Genomic DNA, 6000 nt, shown 5'->3' with positions numbered 1-6000 from the left:
CGCGTCCCTCCATGGCCCCAGCGGCCGAGACTTTGCCCCACGAAATCGAAAGCTGCCGGAGCACAGACACGGGCAAGGACGGGCATCTGCGGCTGCACAGCCCAAGCGCTCAGCTACAGCGCTCGCTGCAGACCCGGCACTTTGGCCCAAGATACCATCTCCAATTTTTTAAAATCAGGATTATTCCCCAAATTCTCAAAGGCAGGAGAACACAAGGCAGCGCTGGCAGCGTTCAGTCCCATGTGCTGCCCCCCTGTATTGCGAACTACGGGGCAGGCCCGAAAGGGAATGAATCATCAAAGCCCGAAAGAGAAGTGGGACTGGCTACAGGACACCAGGTACGCACGGAGACGTTCTCTTCTTCTCCGCCCGGCCCCTCCCTAGCAACCAAACAAGCTAGCGGAGTCCTGTTCAAGCACAGAAGCAACAGGGATGCCAAGGGGATCAACCGCCCAGCAAGGAACAAATGACCCCCTGCATTACACTCACTACATCAACCCAATTTTTTTTTTTTCAAACATATTATCATAAGAGAAAGTAAAGGAAGTTTAACAATATTTATCTCTTCTAAAGAAAACGTGATTTCCATTAACTTGATCATCAAAGAAGCAAAAAAAATTATAGTTTTTCAAAAAAAACCAAAAATAGTTGGAGTAGTATCACACCCTCCCTCTCAGAGCTACACACAGCATCATGCCCAGCTTGGTCAGGAGCCAGACCTAGGTATGCCTCAGGGACACAGCACCACCAAACCTCAATGCTGGAGTTTTAGGTTCTGAGGTTGCAAATAGTGCTGAAGAGAGTGTTCACGGCCAGGGAGAAAGCTTAGCTCCCCAGGGACATGGCACACCAACACTAGCTGAAGCAAGTGGGAAAAATGGGATAGGAAAGAAGAGACATAAAATTTGAAATTCATAGATATTGGGGAGAGGGGGTTAAAGTAAACTTAAATTGGCAACACTCTACTAAGAGATGAAACATGATTTGCCCATACGAGAGTACTGTAAGATTTCAAAAACTATTTTTATTTCAAGCTTTCTGGAAGGCCAGGATTCAGTAAGAGAAAATATAGGCATTCAGATCTCTCACTCAATAAACAGAAGTAGGAAGACAGTATTAATCCTTGAGTGACATTTTCCTGAAATCAAACTAACCTGTCTGCTGCCACAGAAGTCTGAAGCGGTGGTCATGGCTGGTATGAAATCCCTTCCTCCTCCTTTTTACATTTTGTATAATGTTCTGCTGGTAGGAGAGCAGGACATTTCCAGCCAAGGAAAACACACACATGTACATGGGACTTCCATTCAAACAGTGCAGCCGGAAAATTTTGCCAGTGGTACAACATTAATTTAGAAATACATACGTTGTTAACTGCTTACATGTAGATGCAGTGTTTAAGTAGAGAGTGGAGACATGGCAAATTCAAGCATGGTGGAGCTTCAGCACGAGTTGGGTCAGGTCCTGGCTCTTCAGCTGATGTATAAACACGTGCAGGGAAAGGTGAGGAAGAGGAGATGAAAGAATAAATAGAGAAATATTCTGGATCTGCAAGCTGCACAAGTGGGAAATATTATTTCTGACAAGTAGACACAACCTAAGTTTCCTGCTTCTCCTCAATCTTTTCTCACACTTGTCATTGTTAAGTGAGATGACAGTTGTCTTTTCTGCCATTCCCTCTCCCTACAAAGAAGTGTCCAGCCTTATGCATGCCTTATAATTGACAAAGGTTGCTTTCTATAATTAATTAAAATTTAGCTCTCTCTACATACATAAATATTTCCAACACCACTAACAGAAACATCCAATCACTGGTTACCAGTGCTAGTTAAGCATCTTCTCAATCTACTACAAACCATACACATCCTTCCTCCAGTGTGTTTGAATCAGTTCTATAGTGAAATGTTCTAGTTTTTGTAGTCCCGAATGAGTCCAGCTGAAGGGATGCATAAAGCCTGGTTTCAGGAGAAAAGAAGGGAAGTTGTGTACCCCTGGATGAGTGAGTAGGGATAACAGGTGAAGAATTTTACCACGTGAGGTTGTAAAGGGACTAGGTGCAATTATGACTGAGGGTGAAGGCAGAAGTAGGCTGAGACACGTACCAAGCACCTTTCCCTGCAGGTGAGCATCACTGCCTGCTCCTCTGGCAACATCCTGGATCCTGATACAAGTGAATTAAATACCAGAGCCTGAAGATCACACCCCATGGTGACAGATGCCTCTGGTCTCCACTCTCAATCTCTTTATACCACACTTGAGGATGTGCTGAGAAAGTGTAAATCCAAATGGCTTCAGAAAATGACCTGTTGTCATACACAAAGTTATCTCAATTTTTATCATTATTACATGGACAGAGAGGTTGATATCGGGGAGGGCAGTGTTGGGGAGAGGTGGCCAAAGATGTACATCAAAAAATCTACAGTAGTTTCTTTCTTCCAGGTTATCCCTCACATTTAAAATCCTTGGTGGCCAGCTGAAGTCCTTCCAGGGTGGAATCAAAGCAAGAAGTTTCTGAAATAAAAAAAGAAGAGGTTCTGCTGAAGTTCTACAACAGCACAGGCGGCAAAGAAGACTTAACAGCTGTAAATTCAACCCTCAGACTGAGAAGGGTTCACCTGTCCAATGTTTTTTAAAGCCTCTAATACTCAGCTGTTGGTTATTCCTTTAAAAATTTAAAAGGAATGGGGATGAGGCAGACAATGGAAAGCAAAGGAAACATAAAGAAATGCAAGGAGAGTGGAAAAGGAAGATAAGAACTCGGATGTCAAAACTAAAGGCAGTAAGGACCTTACCATCTCAAAGCTGAAAAATAAGGAGAAGAGTAACACAGTGGATTTTTTTTGCACATCACAAACCCTATATAATGAACAGCTGTTCAACCAATACCACCATAGTACTGCTCTTTTTTTTTTTGTTACAATGTGAATTGTTTCCCCTCTTACATGCACTCAGGACCTCACAGGCTTTCATGTTATGCAGTTTGTGTGAGGCACCCTCACAACCCAGTTGTTGCTCTTTCCTGAGACCTCCAGAAATACTGCTGTGGGCAGCTCTTATTCCCCCAGGTAATTAGACTCTCTGCTTGAGTGATTTTTTGGGCCAGGTTTTCCTGCTAAGCACTGTAAAAGGCAGGTGAGATTTTCTGATCACAGTTCTGTACACTTTTTCATGCTTCATTTTATTTAATATTAGTGGTTAAATGTCAAAGGACAGATAAGTTTTTTCCCTATTATCTGTGTATCAAAGTAGCAAGTGGAAGAGGCTTGACCATGAGATGATATTTTCTGTGGCAATACTGGAAGACTGCTTTAGTCTGCTTTGTATCTTTCAGATTACTTTTTTCATGTTAGCCAAAAAACAGTCCTGCCTGTCCCAGTTATACATTTCTGCTTTTTTGCCCATGTCCTGCTGATTTCATGGGCTCTATGACAGTTTGTTGCAGTTCCATAGTCCAGGCCAAAAACGTTTTGGATATCTTCATGCATTAGATGCTAGAGCTGAACTGACTCACTCAGAAGCATCACAGCCAGAAAAGGGAAGTGCTGGGAATAGCACAGCCAGGGAAAGGAGGAGCTTTCACAGGGCATCAAGAGATTTGTCCCATCGAAACCACACCCTTCCAGGCTGTTGTGGAAGAAATGTTCCTGCAGGGCATTACTGACTGCTGTGCTTCAAAAAGAAACATGCCAGCTTCTGCTTTGAAGTAGTCCCGTGGATAAATGCTTAAACTGACACATTTGTATTGCACCTGGTAGTTGTGAGTCCTGGTCTAAGGAGAACTTCTAGGCACCAAAATAATGCTGTTTTCACTGATGCTGACATTTCTCAAACCGGGAACTCTTCCTTAATCTCCAGAACAAATACTGATGTGCTGCCAATGCTGCAATAAGGAGCTCTCACAAAAACTTGAGATTAACCCTGTGTTTTCTCAGAGGAACAGCATGACTGTTCACCTTCCCACTGGAATAAAAACACCCTTACACAACATGAATACAGAAGCATGATTATCTGGCTAACAAATTAAGTTGCATTTAGCCAGTAATGCTCAGTTTGCTTTCCAACCTGAAGGGACCAAAGTGATTGTATTAGCTCTCCCTTGATTTCCTACGATTTTAAAAACTTTCAGTTGGAATGTCTCGATTTTCCTAGTTTTTTATTTCCCCCCTGACATTTGAAGGAATCAAATCCATTTCAACATTCAAGTTGTTCACTTGAGCAGTTTTGCAACCACTCTGGGACATCATTCTTGGCAAGTCTGCTTTAATCAGCAACCAGAGGAGAATTATTTTGTGGTGAGGCAAGACAACCTTATCCCTCAAAGCCAGGGGCACTATCCATCAGAAAAACTCACCTGTCTTTTACAATGCCTACATGCAGACTTCAGAGGAGCACTGGAATACCCACGTGGGGTCTGCATTACCCAGCATCCTGTGCCTGACAGTGAGCATGAGCCGACTGAAAACCCTAAGACATGCTTTTTCCTTTCCACATACTTTTCTTGGTTTAATTCTTTTACCATCCTACATTTCTAAAAGCTTAAGATAGTCCTCCACCTGAAGGTTTGGTTGCAGAATACATGGCCCCTGATATCAGAGCTGACTGCTGCCCAGACAGGACAACCTGCACACATCCTCTCCTCATATCTGCAGCAGCACAACCTCATCTGCACCCTTGCCCCAGCCTTGGCACTGAGCCGGACCTTACAGCAGCTTATCTAAATTCCTCAGTCCAGCAGAAAAGTAGCAATTTGTTTGCTGTGGGGTTAGTGAGTTAAATGATAGCCTTCATGTCAGCCAGCAAGTGCTGGAGCTGCTATCTGGAGCAGGGCTGGGAGGAAGGGCACTTCACACTTTGGGCAGCAGCGATCCATTGCATCAGCCTGGTCTGAGGTGGCAGATCACAGCTCCAGAGCAGCCTAAACCCATCTGACCTCTGATGCCTCATCCTCTCCCTCCAACAGCCCTCAGGACTTTCCCTGACTCATTTCAGATGCTGAAGTAAAACAAAGCTAAACAAAAACCCCAGCTAACCCCTGATTTACTTCCCTCCTCCTACCAACATAAAACTCCAGCTGTATTACCCCATTCCAGCATAGATCTCGATGACCAAGCCCTGCAGAGACAATGCAAGGCCTTTTTATAAACCTAACACTGACGGGGAGTCTTCTTTCATAGCAAAGTCTGCATTGCTCTCATTCTATATTCCATGAAATTACACAAGCTGACACAAAGCGTTAGACTGCAACACAACATAACAAACTGGGGTTTCCTGGCAGCAGACAGTGGCTGGATCACAACACACAGGGCTCTGGGTCGCTTCTGTTGCACTTGCAACAAGCAGGAGGTGAAGACTGAAACAATTTTGGGAGTAGCAGTGCAGACAGACAAAGGGATTAAATCTGATGGGAAAAAACAGCTTGCTGGGTTCAGCAAGCAGATAAAGGTACAGACAATAAGGCAGGATAATCTGCTACCATGTGTCTTTCTTTTCTTGAAGCACAAAAGGGAAAAAAAATGTTTCATGTTCCACAATTTTCTCCTGGGAAGATAACAAAGGTCTTCACATCTGTTTCTTTAGCATATAAACATTTAGTCAATAACCTGGACATTTCTGGATAATACCTTAGGATACAAACCCACACAGACACCCAGTCAGGACCATAAGCCAAAATCCTGCCTCTAGATTGTTCATATTTGCAATATTATAAACAAGTGGCATCTAAAAATTGGTAGCAGGCATAAGCCTAAGTATTTCATGAAAATATTTTTTATTTGCTTACCAAATATTGGAGTATTTGATTATATAAGAGGAAAATACTTCTACCCGATGCTCTTGATGTTATCAATGATCTGGGCTGAGAGCACCCTGCAAGACCAGTGCTCTCTGGGCTAGTGGTTCACAGAGATCTCCCTCATCCTCCTATATTAGTAGCTGGTACCAGCTAATCAGCAAATGGCCTGCAATGTCATTTTTGTCGTCAATGACATAAAATCAAATCAAATC

General features: G+C 43.3%; 1 protein-coding gene across 3 annotated transcripts in view; it reads right to left on the bottom strand.

Moving 5' to 3' along the window:
- Nucleotides 1-1004: 1004 nt before the first annotated feature.
- N4BP2L2 (NEDD4 binding protein 2 like 2) overlaps nt 1005-6000 on the bottom strand; it is a 41679-nt gene continuing 36683 nt past the window's right edge. For all 3 annotated transcript variants that reach the window (XM_017731340.1, XM_017731339.1, XM_017731341.1), the window contains one exon: nt 1005-2508. The gene's annotated coding sequence lies outside the window, so the exon portion shown is untranslated. The remainder of the gene's footprint in view (nt 2509-6000) is intronic.

Source organism: Corvus brachyrhynchos, unplaced genomic scaffold (assembly GCF_000691975.1).
Source record: "Corvus brachyrhynchos isolate BGI_N302 unplaced genomic scaffold, ASM69197v1 scaffold103, whole genome shotgun sequence".
Classification (NCBI taxonomy): domain Eukaryota; kingdom Metazoa; phylum Chordata; class Aves; order Passeriformes; family Corvidae; genus Corvus; species Corvus brachyrhynchos.
The sequence above is the reverse complement of the archived record's forward strand: the minus strand, read 5'-3'. Positions and strand labels throughout refer to the sequence as shown.